Source organism: Trematomus bernacchii, unplaced genomic scaffold, assembly GCF_902827165.1.
Source record: "Trematomus bernacchii unplaced genomic scaffold, fTreBer1.1, whole genome shotgun sequence".
Lineage (NCBI taxonomy): Eukaryota > Metazoa > Chordata > Actinopteri > Perciformes > Nototheniidae > Trematomus > Trematomus bernacchii.
This window is the reverse complement of record NW_022987698.1, coordinates 8522869-8541852: the sequence shown is the minus strand read 5'-3', so window position 1 is coordinate 8541852 and position 18984 is coordinate 8522869.

Genomic DNA, 18984 nt, shown 5'->3' with positions numbered 1-18984 from the left:
CCTGGCGGAGATTGGGCAGCCTGCATGCGATTTTCACTCTTGCCTATTATACCCTCAACAGGTTTTACTTCTAGAGAGTGAAGAGGATGGTGCTCAGCTTATTCCAAGCCTGTGGTAAATAAGGCATTAATCTGCTTTTAATTAGACAATGGATAGAACATGATCAACGTGTGAGAATTCACAGGCACTTGGTGGAGTAAACAAACAGATAAATACAAACAGTTCATTGAGAGAAGGCGCTGCCCCTTGTCTTTGCCCTAATGCACACATTACACACTTATGAACAGCACTGAATAACTTAAGCTGTAATCATTTTGGCTCAAATCCACACCAGTGTGTTAGTTTGTAAGCATTAACAGAAAAGGCTTTTTGTTCTAATTCTTATTATTAGGTCACTATAATTATATGGGTTGTCAAAAACTACTGAATAATCATCCATAATAACCTTTATCTTCCCTCCTCTCTCCTTGTAGGCCTGCTTCATTCAGGGTGCATCTGGTCAGCCAGCAGGCTCAGAGAGAGGGCCAGGTGGCTGCGAGTGAGTGGGGGTGGAGAAATAGGAAGGCCTTGCATACTGTAACCCACATGCGATTGTAGCACATGTGAGCTGCAACTGACACCAGTGACGGACAAAGGCAACAAGTAGATATAGATTAAAACCCAGGTGCAACGACAGGCAGGTGGCAGATAAGTAAGCACGTCATTTTGACGTAAGCACAATGTTCTTTATCATAGGCTGTAGTTGGAAACTAAGTTGAACCAATTAACCCTTAGATGCATAAGTGGGTCTTTTTGGACCCGGTGAGGTGGTTTTCTTGAAGTATCTTTGTAATTACATTTTTTTATCATTTCATATTCCAGCTATTCCTCAAAAAACATGTTTTGGATATCATGCCATTCTAATTTTTAATTTACATTTTAAGAAATTGTAGTTTTTGTATTAGTACCCCAAGCTTCCATAAGTGGGTCTTTTTGGACCCGGTGAGGTGGTTTTCTTAAAGTATCTTCGTAATTAAAAAAATGTATAATTTCATATTCCAGCTATTCCTCAAAAAACATGTTTTGGATATCATGCCATTCACATTTTTAATTTACATTTTAAGAAATTGTAGTTTTTGTATTACTACCCCAAGCTTCCATAAGTGGGTCAAAACTGACCCGCATGCATTTTCTATGGAATCCTATGGGAAAACGTTTTTTTTCTAAATGTAAAAGAAATTTCTAAAATTATAAATAGTGAAAAATTAAATATAAAATATTTCTAGTGTGAACCAAAATATAATACTACTGTAAATATTATACAAGAGATTTTTCTTAACCAAAATGACAAAAATTGCATAAAAACACATATTATTCTAATACGGGTCCTTTTAGACCCACTTATGGAAGAGTGTAGGGTCCAGTCACTCGTGCATCTAAGGGTTAACTTGTATCAAAAGTGAGGTTTCTACACTACCATCTTATTCAATGAGATAAGCATTTTCATTTTGATTGACAACATAATTAATTCAACAGTTTTTCCATAAGCTGGCAAGTTAAAAACCATGAATAAACAACACTGCAACTAACAATTTATTTTCATTATCATTTAGTATTCTCTCTATGTATTGTTTGGTCTAAATGCTGTAAGAAAGGGGCAGGAATCCACTAAGCCTTTAAAAGCTTTAATCTGCTACTCCTGCTGAACTTCCTGGATCGTATTTCATTGTCTTACCTGAAGCAACTCTGCCATGTGCATTGGTTTAACGAAGGACTGTTCCTCGGCCTGAAGCTCGGCCTACCCTTGAAGGAAATGTGAGAAGCTGGTTTTCATCGTGACGGGGGGGGGGATCAAGATCAATAATGAAAAGCTGCAGGAAATAACATTTTGGATTTACAGGCTGCACACAAGCAACCGGTTTTCTTTCCACATGTGTGATTGTGCACTTTTACATATGCAAAGGTCTGTTGCAGCACCATGACGTGTTTGGCCTTAAGTCTGAGAACTGCTCCTGTCAAGAGGGTGCCAAACAAGGAGAGTAAACAGTACCACGCATGTAATGCTTTGTATGCATACTGTATAGCTTCCTTTTACTTTAGCTGCTCAAGTCTCAAGCAGCTGTTTATTGTGTGAGTGAGATAAAAAAAAAGTGAGAGAGAGAGAGAGTGACAGAGCAAGAGAGTATGCAGCATCTGTTTCTGTTCACACGCTCCTTCGCCAAACTTCCACTTTTAGAAAAAGTAAACAGCATTTTTTAGAGACGACAGAAAAAAACGGGAGGAGAAAGAGGGCAAGAGGGAACAGGGGATTTAAGGCTTGGTGATTGAGACTATGAGATATGAATCTCCAAAGTCAAAATATCAGTATTTTACACAAATGTGTGTGCATTTAAAAAACAGAACAAATAAAGTTTGAATGCAGTATGCCCCCATGTATTTCAATCGTAATCACGCAATTTAAAAAAAACTTTACAAAAGCACTGCTTAATGTCAGTCAGTATTTGTGTTTTTTTTATACCATAGGCCTATAGGTAAGTAAATAAAATGTAATTGCCTCAGTCATATGATATTTCTTGTATCAAGAGAACCCATTACCAAAAGACAAACCCATTCACCTTTAACATTGCCTTTAACCTCTTAAATAAGTGAATTCTAGTGAAAACAGTTTTTTCTAAGGGCCATTATCATGACAATAGATGCTGCTGCAGTCTGCCTGTGGCTGCATGAATAGCATAAACAAGTGCTGAGAATGAGGCCCCGGCCCCACGAGGACGTTTGCGTTTACGCCGCGTATGCGTTTTCAAAAAAGTCTTCCGTTCACACGCATTCGATTCATTTAACGTGTCCGTTCCATAGACTGTATATATAAAGGTCCGTTCACACGAGACTGCTGGAAACGCTGTAGTACATATGCCAGGCCTGTAAGTGGCGCTGCTGCCGCCACAAAATACACTAAAAGCAGCGAAGAAGACCCCGCCCCCGGAGCATTGTTGCCATGGTTGCCCTTCTGTTTATTCTCCGCGGTGGACGGCGTGAGGAGTCCACCGTTGTTTTTCATCTGCTGGTGGACTAACCAGTCCACCAGCAGATGAAAAACACTCTTCTAAGTGACGAGGGGACCATGCGGCAGAGTTTCCGTTAAAAAAAAAATTCGCCGGTCAACATGTCCGTTAAAGTTTCAATCTGAGCAGGAGACGTGGGGAGAGGGAGACGTGGGGAGAGGGAGGCGGGGCTATTTCATCGTTATCAGAAAATGATCATATAGAGGCGATTACACAGAGCCGTTTGACCCCCCAGAGCGTTCCGTTTGCAGATCTATCCACCTTGGGACCCATTATCGTTTGCGGGTTGTATCTGCATAGTTTCTCTTGCGTATAGCCCTTTCATTTACACGAGGCCGTAACAAAACGATAGGAACGGACCCCGAAAACGATAACGGGTCTCAAGGTGGATAGATCTGCAAACGGAACGCTCTGGGGGGTCAAACGGCTCTGTGTAATCGCCTCTATAGAGAGGCGAAGTCCCTCCCTTTCCGGGGGAGCTCCATGGGATTTATTTCGGAAAAGTTATGCATTGAAGTCAATGGAGAGAGAAAGATTATCTTTCGATCCCGTTTGAATTGTGCCACGAATTACACATATGATGTTTGTCAATTTAAAAGATAATTTTGCAAGTAAAAAAAAAAAAAAAATGTCGTAAAACTGTGAAGTAACACTTTCTTTGTGTGAAACCGCTCAATGAACTACATCTCCCGTCTCGCACCACACACCAAGACGGCCGTCACGTTGGCACATTTCACTTCTTTCTTTCAGAATGAGGCGAAAAGTATTAAAAGAGGTGAAAATCACTACAAGTCTGGGCATGTTGAGAGCTGTACATACACACAAGGGGAGTTAGTCGGTTCCGTAAGAGCCAGCATGCGGGACCGGGATTCTGGGATTTGTAGTCTTTCTAGTTGCGTATTTTTCATAGTCTTATATTTCAACAGTTTTACGACAAACTGTGACTTTTTTGACATGGAAATTATTTTTTAAGATTGAAAAACATCATATGTGTAATTCATGGCACAATTCAAACGGGATCGAAAGATAAGTTTTCTCTCTCCATTGACTTCAATACATAATTTTTCCGAAATAAGGTCCCATGGACCGGAAGTATATGGGCGTGACTTCGCCTCTCTATACGATAATTTTCTGATAACGATGAAATAGCCCCGCCTCCCTCTCCCCACGTCTCCCTCTCCCCACGTCTCCTGCTCAGATTTAAACTTTAACGGACATGTTGAAATTTTTTTTTAACGGAAACTCTGTCGCATGGTCCCCTCGTCCCTTGGAAGAGGCGGAGAGGTGGGTGTTTTTCATCTGCTGGTGGACTGGTTAGTCCACCAGCAGATGAAAAACACCGGTGGACTCCACACACCGTCCACCGCGGAGAATAAACAGAAGGGCAACCATGGCAACAATGCTCCGGGGGCGGGGTCTTCTTCGCTGCTTTTGGTGTATTTTGTGGCGGCAGCAGCGCCACTTACAGGCCTGGCATATGTACTACAGCGTTTCCAGCGTTTCCAGCAGTCTCGTGTGAACGGACACGTTAAATGAATCGAATGCGTGTGAACGGAAGACTTTTTTGAAAACGCATACGCGGCGTAAACGCAAACGTCCTCGTGGGGCCGGGGCCTCAAAGAGGGGATGTAATGGCTAACCTCCATTTTAATAAAAGTCAAATTAACTGTGAATGGCTCGGCTTTTACATCAACAACAGCAACTCGGGGCTCTAATGATGTGGGCATGTTGCAACAGGTAATGGGAATACATTACCATCAAGTTAGCACTAGACAGAAGGCAAATGCCAAACGTTTTTAGTACACTATATATATTGGATAGGGGAACAACTTTATTTCCTGATTTTTTCTATTCTATCAATTGGTCAAGTGACAAATGAACCCTATGTGGCCACAGAAAACTGAACTGCCATGTTTTCCCAATCTGCCTACACCGAAATTGAATTGCAATACCCATAATTGTTGTCTCGTATGGCCAGCCCACGTTGAATATGTTATTAAGCAGTGATTCCAGTATAGCTAACGTCAGGATGGAAATCACGATATGTGAGACATCCTATGACGAACAAGGTCTCCTGGGCAACAGGCCATATCTGTGCCACTAGGTGTTGATAAAACCAGAATCTCTGACTCTATTGCACTGTGCAACTGGAATCCCATTGATATTTAAAAGGCAATACAAATCACATATGGTTGGAGCATTTTGTTCTCAGCCTTCACTGAGGGTTTTAATGGGTAATCTGACTGATGGGATTTCACTGGCGGAGTTGCTGCCAAGTCAGTGAGAACGATGACAGAGCTTTTCAAGATAAATAAAACAACTTTGCTGCCACTTTGTATTCTATTCCCAGCCGCAGCTTCCTACTTTTCAGAAGCTTCCCCACTTTAAACTGTGTAATGTCAATCTCTGCAAGTTTGTGTGCGCATGTGGTGCATGTATCTGTGCCGTAAACGGCCAGAGATCTCTACAGGGCCCTGACACAGCAAGCTCAAAGAACTAACAAAAATAAAGACAAACCTTCTTTTTATCGCTTCACGATGACTTTCTAGTACAAGAAAAGTACAACAAAAAAAAAGAACCACGCCAGTTTGGATAAATCTCTGGTTTTCTTAATAGGCACTATGGCTGCCAATAATAGCCAATTGGAGTCAACATTACCGGACGCACAGCAAAATGTACCACTTCCAACGCCTGCTGATGCTCAAAAATCGCCCAAGAACATTGGTTAGTGTGTCAGGGCCCCTTATAAAATTGTCAAATACCCGGATGTCTCTCTCTATCTGCTCTCTCTTTCTGGATATCTGATGAAAATGTCACTCTTATCTTTTTAATTAATTATTCCATGTTGTTTTTCTGACCAAGGCTCATCATTGCTGCACCCCCCCCCCCCCTTTTCTCTGACAATTTTACCAGCATTTCTCCCCTTCCCCTCTTTCCCTCCATCTCATCACGCTAATCTGATGCAGCCATACTGTAGATTTCCGCGTCTGATCTCGAATTACCACATTTTCCATTACATTGTCCACAGCATATTTATTGTCATTTTCCAGGTCCATGTCTGTCTAGAGGACCATTTACTGTAAAAAAACAAAAAAAACAACAACACAGTTAGCGGACAAATGCGATGCTTCTCGGGAGTAATGAAGGCTAGAATATGGGCTTTTTCCTCTGTGTCTGCAGGCTGAGATTAATGATAGGCCTTATAAACAAAAAACAGATTTACTGTATGTGTTGGTTCCGGACAGTGAACTTTAAAGAGTCGAGAATGGCAAGAGAACGATGAGGTTCCCAGAAGACTACATACACACAAACTACGCACACACACATCCACGCTTTTGTTTCAACTTCAATGTTCTCAAATACCAAAGAAAAAAAAGATTTAAATCTGTTCTTCTTGTTCCAATTTTAGTCAAAGGGCCCTATGGAGTTTGATGGGAAACAAATCCAGGGAGTGTTTAAAAAAGCATTGTTTACTTCTTCAGTTAGCAGCTTACATTTATATATTTTCTGTCTTTCTGGGGGTATAGCTGCATGCATAGGATGTTACTGCCACCTTGACCTTAGTGTAACACCATTTGTTAAACGGATTGTGCGTGTCCTCCGAGATGAACAAAATTGTAAAATCTGTTTCATGAAACTTTAAATCGCCGTTGGCCAGCCACAAAATAGCTTTGGTAAGTAGTGTGACTGAATGGGCAAACCATTTCACAAAAACAGCGATGACAGAGTCTTGTGTATGACTTGAATTTGCAAACACACATTTTGCAAAATAAAAATGTTTTGCAAAATGTGTGTTTGTTTTAAGGAAATTATATTTATTTTCTAACCCTAACCATGCATGTACCACAGAGACCGTGAGTCATTTGTGAGTTTTTTGGTAAAAAAACTCAGTAAGCAAGCCTTCACTGTTTAAATTGGCTAGCAGTTGGTGCCATATTGCATTTCCTGGCGCATTATTTTCACCAACTGTATCCCATTTGCATCCTCACGCTATAGTAGAGCATGAAACAAAGCAGGCAAAGTCCATAGTGCCATTATGAGTCAAAAACTAAGTGATGGATAATGAAGTATAACATGCATGTTTGGTAAAGGTGTGTCATACAATATGACACAATTTTCCGAAGTATTTGCTTGTAGGTGTTTCTGAGAAAAAAAAAAGTTTTGTTGCTCAATATTGCTTACATGATGTAAGGCCTGCAAAATAAATGATCAGCATTATGTCAGATGAGCGTCTAAGGTGTTGATTCCCTCAAGACGCAGTCACAGCTCATCTCAAACACAATAAAAAAACAAATGGGTGTCTGGGCAAGGGGGTCCCACGGTACTTTCACACAAAACAACCACTGACTGGTACTTTACCCCCTCCTGACATCCCACTAGCCCAAACACGCCCCTCCCCTCCCCGCTCTCCCCACAGTCCACCGACCCGCCCTTGCTCCCCTCTGTCCGTCCATTCCACGACTATTGTGCGCTCCTTTTCAACCATCCTCATATCACCCAAAACAAATGGGTCCCGTATTTTCCCTTCTGTCCTCCCCCTCCTTTCTCTTATTTTCTCTCTCTCTTTCTCTCCTTCACTCGGTGCCGATGAAAGGCAGGCATTGAGCCGGCAGTGGCATTCCAAAACCTCAGGCCTCGGCTCCAGTGTGTCTGGCTATTCAACACTGCTGGGAGCCATTAGTTTAAGTAAGGTCTGACCCGCCTACTCACCCACGGAAAACCCTCAGATCTCCTATTACACTCTGCACACAGAGGGGAGACACACGGCTGCAACCAGTGCATGTACAGATATCAACAGGAGACAGGGACAAATATAGAAGAGTAAATATAAGAAGTGCCGGTACGAGGGAGAGAGACACATGCATGCATGAGTGTGGTTATGAGGGAGAGGGAAAGTGAGTGAGAAAGCATTTGTGTGTTGGTATGAAAGAGAATAAGAGTGAGTGGTGGCTCTCATGCTCACTTGGCTGCATCTTCCTAAAGTTTCCACAAAGGAAGGCCAAGTGCGTAGCCAGACGCCAAACCCTTCTCACCAATAACTCCCCTTAAACGATATTCAACAACCAAAGCACTTTGCAAGTCTGTCCAGCCGCTCTCTTGTTTAACTTATATACCAGATACGCTGTCAGGGATATCCATCTATGGCACTCACAGTTTAAACTTTTAAATGCTGCAATTTCGCTAATTGGAAAATGATACCGCGGATCAGAACTTGCCAGCCTCACCCAATTGTTGGCACATAAAAATGAATAGTTCTCATAAACAACTCCATGTTTGGGAGACGTTGGGTGTTAAAAGAGCGGGCGCTCGCTAAGATGTGGACAAGCCCACACACAGACGTAACACATACAGTGAGTAACTAGGCACAGGACATTCCTCTCAGTACAACAGGCTTTATTTTAGTTACCGTACTTTGTATTGTTCACAGCTGGCCATTAAAAGAGTTGTTACTTTGTCACCTTTTTTATATGGAGTTAATCATGGTCCAAAACTGCATTTCTACATCATTTATGGGTTAAGTCTTCGCAGTGGGTGTCACCTTACAAGGACAAACTAATAACTTCTTGTTCCCACTCTCACAATAGTCACTAAAACAACAAGTACATTTTGCCCCTGTGTTTAAATATTAAATAGTATTCAAAAAAGCTAAATGTGTATGAGTATAACATCTGGATTGCAAGTACAAAGGTTAAGCCTTAATAGACCAAAGATCGCACAAATATCTCCTACAATTTCATTTATTTTATTAAAATGTATGGACACATAATGCTCTGTCAAGGTTCACAACAAATCCTACTCTTTTCAATGTCATCACACTGAGTTTTTTCAATTAAAGCACAGCGCCAGAGGGCAAACAAGGAGAAAGTCCTCTTGACGGACAGTGAATGACGACACCACCTACCATGTACTTTTACTTTATACTGTGTATTTTCTTTGCCGGATGTGTGAGTGAAGCTTCCTCCTACCAGCCGTTGATTCTATATAAACCTTCCATCTCTCTTTCTCTCCCCGAGGCTGTAAGAGCAGCTGTGCTGTTCTCTTCCCTGGCGATGGCCACACCTGTGATCTGCAGGTGGTTCATCTGGCAGTGGAGCCGGGAACACCTGGCCAGGCAGATAGAGCCTCCAGGCTTTACTCTCTCTGTGTGTGTGTGTGTGTGTGTGTGTGTGTGTGTGTGTGTGTGTGTGTGTGTGTGTGTGTGTGTGTGTGTGTGTGTGTGTGTGTGTGTGTGTGTGTGTGTGTGTGTGTGTGTGTGTGTGTGTGTGTGTGTGTGTGTGTGTGTGTGTGAAATAGTTTTGGGGATTTCTGAAGGGCTCAATTAAAGCTGAGGGAAGATAACGGCTGCCTTTGCTTATACATGCACACACACACTCACACACGTTCAGAGGCATGTGTTGGCATTTCCCAAGGTTAAGCCTCAGGGATGTTTGGGCTTGTCAATGTTGCAATACAATCCTCAATCTCTGTGTGTGTGGAGTAGAGAGGGGGTGTATTTACAGTTGATCTTGTTCTGGTTCTTTTGAAAATCAAGACATAACAAGTTGAACTAAACCTCTATCTGCCTTCCCATTGGTTCCGGTTAAGATTTGACGACCATTTTGTTGAAAAAAAATCCCCAACCAGAACAGCAGGAAATCGTTGCGGCACCTGCTTTGTTGTTGCTTTACAGACCCACCAAGGGTATGACATTTAGCTGAAGAAGAGCAAAGACAACAAGCAGGGACACCAGCTGAGGACAAGACACATAAACAACAGCGTCCAGAACACATTCCACTATGGGAGCAAGTGCAGACTGAGTGCAATGCAAGTTTATGTGTGTAGCTGTTCTCTGACAGGCCCAGGAGGAGCAATATAAAAGAAGGGACAGATGAGGTGAACTTGACAAAAGTTATAAAACTCACTATTCAGGAGCTCCAAAGTGATATGATCCTCTGACAAATTCCCTGTGAGTGTGCGTGTCTGATAAAGTGAGACTAGGCCAAGTCCACACATCATCTCCACAGTAATCTGTCAGGATGAGCAGCAGTAAGTATTTGGGTCAGGCACTGCTGGATATGCTTATAGCTTGTGCTTTACAACATTACAAGTGTTTTGGTTGATTGTTTATAGGCAAAACAACTGACAATAAAAGCTGAATGACATATGGAACTACGAATGGGAAAATTACAATGCAGTGTTTTTTTTCAAGAGTGATATTGCCTATATCGTGTCAAACCATGAACTAAGACTTCTCTCAAAGAGCCTTCAATAAGATCTCATACGCAGCTGGATGTCAGCTTTCCTCTGGGCGATGACGGGCCAGCTGCAGTTGGACTCTGCGTGTCGACAAAGACAGACAAGCAGGGAAGGAGAGAGGGATAAGGGCAGATAAATGGAGATGGAAAAGGAATGGGGACAGAAAGACAGTGAACAAAGAGGGATGGATGGAGGGAGGCCGGACGTCAGACAGAAACAGGAGGTGAGAAAGGAGTGCTGGAGTAACCCTGGAAGGCAAGGAGAAAAGGGGGAACCAATGCTAACTCCTTTTGTCTGAGCCAAGTGGGATATGATGGGAGGGGGGTTAAAGCCGTGGGGAGTGGGAACAGAGAAACAGGGGGCATTAAAAAAGCATAATGTGGTGATAAGTTCCTTTCACTTGCTTATTTTATATTTTGCCTGACCACTCCGATTCACTCTGAAGTGACTGGGCCCTTTTGTTCCCAGGCAATGTCCCTCCACTTAAAGTAGAAGACCGAATAAATGCTTGCACACAATCCTGGGACCTGCATGTCGCCGCCCCGATAAAGGATACATGATTCCTTTCTCCATGATGATTTAAATGAAACACAGAAGAACACACAAAAGACTAGTTTATCCCTTTTGGTTGAGTGTTTCAAAAGCCATATGACAAATATGCAAAACCACTCTCAAACCGTGCAAGACGCCTTTTTGGAATAGGCAAATGTGTCAAGGCAATGTTTACGCTACCAAGTGACACCTGAATACAGAGGCCATGGCGGTGGCTGGCAGTATAACTAAAGACAGTGTTAACAACACGCAGGAGCCGAGCTAAGGCCTGCAATCACGAGTGAAAAGCGAGGTTTATCTTTCAGAGGAGAAGAAGTGATGTTTTGTCAGGAGGTGGGCGAGTACGGACACTCTAATAGCCCTCGTCTCCTGTACGGCTGGTATTTCTGAGGATTGTTATTGGCGAGTGATCCTAGGCACAAGATCACATCTGGATCCTATCCTCCCAGCCGCTCTGTGCAGCGCCGCACTGCAACAAGAAACAGCTGTGCAAAACTGGCTTCAATTAGCCTCACATTCTCCCTGACAGTTAATCCCTTTCTACTCCCCTGCTCTCACTGTTTTTTTTCTCCCTTTAACTGTTTCGGTCACTCCTCTCTTTCTCATTTTTTAAGCTTCAGGTTGCCACACTGTCTGAATTAATAGACAGGGGAAAACAGTGTGCTGAATTGGAAACAGACATTGGGACAGAAAGCTCAGCGGTCTCACAAAACATGACAAATCATATGTGTTTGAATAGACTGGTGATGCTGTCTGTAGTGGTTAAGATGAAACACAAGGGGACTTGATAATAGGATGCAGAGATGATATTCTCTTCTTGTCACTGGGTTGTAAATGTTTCAATACAATTAAATCTTGGACTCTAATTGACAGTATCCCAATAACAGTGGATCTGTGACGCATGCAATTAAAGTCTGTTTAAATTGTCGTTTGGTCACACATTATTACTTAAACAGAAGATGCCAGATTCTTTGTTGTGGTTCTCACTTGGGGAGCACTGGGCAACAAAGTGACCCCATAAAACCAGCCTTTAAACATCTCCTTTCTTACTGAAACCACACTTTGCAAACACTTAAGTGCAATCCAGCCGTGCAGCACACTGAATAAAATGTTGTCGCTCGTGAGTCATTAATCAAACCCAGCTCAAACCAGTTCAACTGCACACCATCTTGACTCAGCTATACTACACAGGGGGATCCAGCCCAGATGGGTCCTGTGATAGGAAATGGGAGCCAGGTTTGAGGTAAGGGTGCCGATCTGATGGGCTTGATGAGCAAATCTGGAAGGTTCTGCAGTCAATGTAGCCCTGGGGCCAGAGTAAAATACAAACAGGTGGTAGTGCTGGTGGAAAAGACCCACGCAGAGACCAGAGGGAGTGAGAAAAGATACTGGGCTAGCAGCCTGACACACACAAACACACCAAAGCACACCAAAGACACAGCCAATTGCATGAAAGACACATTGTAACACACAGAAACAAGAATATAAAGCACACATAAAAACACATTAGCGTTTCATTTCATACACATTTGTGGTACAAGTCTTCACGTGCATACACACACATTCACAGACACACTTACATGCGTACAAACCGCCTACAATAACAATGCATTGTGCAGGAATGACTCAGGGAAGATCTGCAGGCACCTCTCTCTACCTCCAGCACAGGCACATTCTCCCACATGGCAAAACACAAAGGGCCCACGTCTGGCAACGCTAACAGCCCACTCAAGCCAAAACCAATTAGGTCTCTAATGCAAACCTGCAGGGCCCCTTTGTCGTTTATTTCCCCTTTTAATGTCAGAGGATTGGAATCTGACTCTATAACCCACCCCAAAGAAAAGAAGGAAAAAGGCAAAAGGCAAAAGGGAAAATTATCGGGGGTTCCAAATGATCCACATGTTTTCAAGTAGAGCTAATTGAATCAATGGTGAATGGAAATGATTGACTCGTGTGAGCAATGTTGAGCCTACATGCTCTTTAACACATTTTCTCCCAGTGTACACAGAGCCTCTCTGCTTCCCAGAGGACTATTTAGCCTCTGCAAAACATCAAATTACTTCACCTAAACAACGATTACGGTGAAACAGGAGAATACACACATTTTTGATCTGTTGTGGGTTGTACTTGGAACCAAAACCAGTTGTTTTTCGAAAACCCAGAATGAATGTTTAGTTTCCAATTACAGTACACACTTTGCTGCTCCCTGGTGGCAACTGTAGCCCCACTATCATCATTATCATCATCACCACAGCATGACCATCAGCATTACAGTCATGTCTTTGTCATGCGATTATTTGTTTCTCTGTGGGGAAAAGGGGACCCACTGGAGTCCATAGGGGAGTCGCAGTGACACACGGGGGCCTACTGACCCCACTTGCATTGAAGGACTGTACTATTGACCCCTGATGTAAAGCAGGCAGGAACCGCAGGCAAAAAGGGAAAAACCTCCTCCTGGCATCAAGCAGCAGCCCTTGCCTGGTTTCACACCGCCTAAGTTTTTGTCTTAAAAAGCTGTAAAGTCCAGATGGTGGAAAGAGAGAAAAAAAACTTTGCCTGGTGGATTAAGGGCTCCAAATCCTCCGCTGAATAGACACATAGACCGAAAGCTGCTATTCAATCAAATGGGAGCATAATAGCTGTCTTGTGGGGGCTATATAAGGGATAATGCGTCCAATAGAGTGTGTGTTATGCATAGTTTATTCTCACTCTTTAATGGATCTTAATGAGCGTAAGATCTAAGCAGACAAAAGGAGGAGTGAGTTTTTGTTTGGTCATTATAACCATTTGATATGATCTGAAGTAACACATTCAAAGGTCTCTGCTCTGGAAAAGGGAATTGAAAAAATAATAGGGGAGTGTTTTCTATCCACATTATGTAGCCTTAATACATGCTCATTACGAGGCAGAGCAAGCCTTTAAGATGTGATTATTTATGGTCCTTAATTATGTAAAACATATAAATGAGAAAAGGACATCTGTGCTATTTGTTTTGACTCACCATGGTGTATAAAGTGTGCAGGTGCAAATATACATACATGATTACCTGTGGATAAATGCTTTCAGGTAATAGTCACTTTAGTTTTACAATAAATTATATACAATGTTATTGATAATTTAAAACATACTTACAATTTAAAGCACTCGGCATTCCGACCATGCTCCTTGTTTTTTTCCAGTTTTCTTCCTCGTGCAGCCTGGTGCCTGGTACGATCAGTCTTTTTTGGTCCTTCAGTTTTTCTTCGACTGGCTCTTTACTGGATTAAAACACATTTAAAACACTTTTGAATTAAATACAGTGGAACGGAATCTGCAGGAGACCATCAATCCGACTCACCGGCAGGCGAAGTTCAGGTATCTATTCTCTCGCTCTACAAAGAATATTTAAGTGGGCGGTACTAATTGTCAGCATTAAAACAGAAAGCCAATGACGCTGGGTTACAGCAGGGAAACGTTGTCTCTGTAATGATTAACTCCGAGCGGCAACAATAGGACACCAGTGCTCAGCTCACATAATCCTCACAGCAGACACACTTCCATTGCCTTGAGCAAAGTCGTTTATGACCTCGACTTGTTGGTGTATTGATTTTGTTTTTCATAGCCAGAATCTATAGCCCAAAAATGCCTCCACACATTGTCATTGGAACAAGCAAGGACATGGAGAGGCTGATGAAACAAAAAATCATGGATTGAACTTGATATTATGTGGCCCTAAGGGATTAATCAAAATGTTGCTCAATAACATATAATAGAGGTAACAACTGTTTCATCTGTTGATCTTCATAACAATAGCCAGAACAGGAAAACATAGAGTCAAACTGATCTGGAGTCAAACTGATCTGGACTCCATCCAAAGTCTCGCATGTTATTCTTCTAGCATAATATTCGGTTGCTGGCTGAGAAGATTGTGGGACATACTACCCCCAACACACACATAAACATCCACCATCATATTTCCATCCTCCCCCTCCTACAGCCACCCACATATGCCACACGCTCCTGTCCTCCCCCTCCTTCCCTCTCCTCCAGCCCCCCATCCTCCACCCCTGCCAGGCTGCCACCTGCTCTCTGCAGCATGCTGCACAGCTGCTCTGCTACAATAACAAATTAAGGTCCACTGTGGCAGGCAGGAGTCATTACCTACTGCTCCTGCAATGGAAGAGCCAAGCAGCTACCGCCTCAGTGTGTGGGGAACACAGGTTTCCCCCTTTTTTTGTGTAAAGCCGGGGGCCAAGGGGCCACTAATTGTTTTTGATGTGGAGCACAGGATCAGGGGGTGCGACAGTTTGGGGACACAGAAGCTAAGAGTCACCACTTACTGTGTCTGTGACAGGAGTGAGTCACATATTGCTGACTGTGCTGTTTTAACAATTATTGAACAATGATGAAGATGCATGATATTCAGAACAACACATGATCCGATCTATGCTTTTAAATGTACTTATCATAATCTTTTCTTGAGAGCACTTAGAAATACAGTTGCAAATTTGCATCCTCAAATGGGATTTTATTAGCAATAAAACAACAACTACTTTTTCCTTTTACAGAAATGCAAATTCTTCAAATTTGATAATTATTTTAAATAAATGAAGAAACTCGACTACTCTCTAAATGAAAAGGGCAGACTCTGTAGTTCCGCAGATGAACCACCCACGTAGTCTCCGGCAGGTGCAGGCAGTACATTTACAGCCTGCACCTGCCTGAGAACACAAGACTCAACAAAGAAAAGAAGATAATGTTACACTGATACCTCAAATAAACTATAATGACAGCTTAATCTTGGTAAAATATAGTGAGCGCTTCACTTCCTGAAAGATTTAACTATTTATTGCATCAGTAAAATCATTTGAAGCTTGTGTTATTAGAACTAATGTTTACAAGAAAGCTAAAGACCTCCACATTCACACAACTTCCTCCAGAGTTTGAGATACAAAACCTGAAACAAAACAATAAAATGAACACAACTTATGTTGAATGAAAAACATGCTGAAATTACATTATTAATGCCAGAGCAGACTACAGAAGAAGGGGAAGTTAAAGTTAAAGGTGGGGTAGGTAAGTTTGAGAAACCGGCTCGAGATACACTTTGTTATATTCCATGGAATGCTCTTAACATCCCGATAGCAATAAATATCTTAAGTGCTTTGACAAAAAATCCATAAAAAAATGTGATCTGTGGAAGCCGTAGTACTGTAAAAAGCACGACCAATCATTTTAGCCGGCCCGGCTAAAATAACTGGATGGCCTACCTGCCTGTCAGCCTTCCATCTGTGCACAAACTTATCTCGTGGCCTCATTGGTCATGTGCGCGTTCGTGTGTGTTGGAGGAGGGGCTCTGTAAGGAAGTGGCAGATTTTTTCCAGCTGTGTATTTTCTAATTCTAGAATGCGCACTCGAGCTGGTTTCTCCAAAATTACCTACCCCACCTTTAAGATTAGATTACAGAATATAACCAGCAGGGATGTATTAATAAATGTGAAAAATAAACATATTTATATAGGTCGCCTGGTTGTTAGCATTACATAGTGTTTGTATATGAATTTGCAATATTTAGCAATTTGTAACTTTATTTTTAAAGTCACATATTCCAATGACTGTTCCAAACCTTCTGTGAGTGCAATTACTACCATACGCCTCCATTGCAGACACAATTCGTATTTACCCCTTTCTATATCACAGCATTCATTTATTTTATTTCATGTAAATCAATCAATCGGTGTAATCTAGATCTACATTTGTAGAATGTATTCAGTGAATTACTCGTACAATAAATCAATCGAGACGAAACCTTTGATTGGGACGACAATGTCCGTCTAACTCATCCTGTCAACAAGCTCAGTGACAGGTTAACAAAGAGAGGACTAGTCAGTTAGCAGGAGGCCGAAGTCAAAGAAGAAACAGGCTCAGACGGTGGTGGGATTTGCCGTGGTCATTATGGTCCCTCTGTGTGACAGCTGGCCATTGCCCCCCCCCTTCATCGCCTTTCAGCGTCTTTGTCACAGCTCCTTTAATCACAGCAGCAGGACTGTTACACAGCAAATCAGCTGACCTGACCTACTGGCTGACTAAGCAACTGTCTGAATGTAAACCAGAGAGCTAATGCAGCGTTTTTACAAGTTAAAAGTCTCCCATAATCCCCCAGAAAATCACCAAGCAAACTTATGTTGAAGTGTTTTGCCATTTTTAAATAAAAGTTCATGCAAAGCTAATGGAAAATGTATTGTATACTGCAGTCGTTTCAGGTCACTAATGGTATACTTCTTCGTAAAGACAAATGAAAAGGGCTTAAAACAATGCTTTACATCCGGCTCATTGTTGTGTTTTCTCCGCCTTTAATGTGATTGTTCACTTTCATCGCTTTCATAGTGACGGAGCAGTCCGCTGTTTACTGCAAATGCGCTTAATACCTATTGTCGGAGGCGTGTGGCGCAGTGGATAGAGCCTTGGTGTTCGGATCAGGGGAGCACAGGTTCAAACCCCACTGCACAGGTTCAAACCCCACTGCAGTCAGCATGTCGTTGTGTCCCTGGGCAAGACACTTCACCCCAAATTGCTCCTGTGGGGATTGTCCACAGTATTGAGTATGTAAGTCGCTTTGGATAAAAGCGTCTAACATGTAATGTAATAATGTAATATTGTAAACTAGCTGGCTAACACTTAACTGCAAACAAAGTAAGAGGTTATTAGCTGATTAAAGCATGTAGCTGATATTTCACTGAGGAGGAAGCTAAAATAAAAAACGTAGCTTAAAAAAAGTTAATAGGCGCGTTCACACCGGAGTACTTTTCACCGTACTTTTCACGTTTAGTTCTGTTAGTACCCCTTATGTCGCGTTCACACCAAAAAGAGCACTTAATCCCAGGAACTTTTACCCCCATTTTTAGTGCCTGCTGAGAGATGGTACTTTCCTGGGGGAAAAAAGTGCCCCAGTTCTGATTGGCTGGGCGAATTGCAAACCACGCCCCGTAAAACTCTGAAATGTTTAGTAGAGCCACCATTTTATTATCCTCGCATTAGCATTATTAGCATTAGCATTCGCCCAGCGCACAAACGCAGAGAGACTAACTTATGGCAACACAAAATAAAACATGGGAGCGGTGGAGATGAGGAGGTGTCGGCGTTCTGGCGATTTACTCGGAAGGCTTCAGTAGACGCTGCTGGGAGTCCCAGCAGCTGCTACTGAAGCCAGTCCCTAACTCCGGGGACTTCCGGCCGGGGACTTCCGGCCGGGGACTCCGGGTGGCAGTATACGCCGTGAAGTTGTTTGCGGCCTGCCAGTAAACCCAAAGCAGAAGAAGACGAAGTGACGTCAGCGGCTCATTTGCGTAATCTTCCCTCAGGGAATTTATTCCGGTGTGAACGCGATCTGTACTTAGTGCCCTGGGGTAATAAGTGCCGGGGCACTGAGTACCGGCACTGAGTACGGCAAAGTACTTGGTGTGAACGCGGCTTAATATGGGCCAAGACCACACATAACTCCAAATGAATGCTAATGCTAATGCAGTGCTAACATTTGAGGAAAACTAAAAGTAGTAGTCCAAAACGTAGCTACCAACCTGCCGTCTGCGCATAAAGCTTCAAGCATTTTCTATTTTGAGTGAACGCACAAATTATGAAAAACAACCGGAAATTCTGACTCATCAAAATCATCATGAAACCCTTAATAATAATTATTCTCTCTATAAAAAAATCTATTTGTGTTTTTATACGCCCTGCTATGATTAACCTGCAGATGTCTCTTCTATCCACACATACTCCTGAGCCTCAACTGAACTGCTGCCCCCCCCCCCCTCTGCCCAGTATGCTGAGTTAAGTAATCACTGCCTTGGCGTGATCTGACAGTGCCAACAACACTGTGAACGATGCCATGAATATACGAGCCTGCACATTTACCCTTCCTAACCCTGCTCACTTACCCTCTCAACTGTACATTGGTTGACCTTAAAGATTCCTAATCCCCTTGAGGGAATGTTTTCTAAAATTATTTGCTCTTTCACTTTACTGTTTGAGTCAAGAGGGGGGCAAGTCATTAGCTGGGACTGTTTACCCTACTTTCAGCAGTCATGCCATCTGCGTGAGCTCTGTAGATTGCATAAGGCCTGGCAGATAGGACACCTCCACAAAACCTGTTCCGTTGTATTCATTGTTTCAGTCT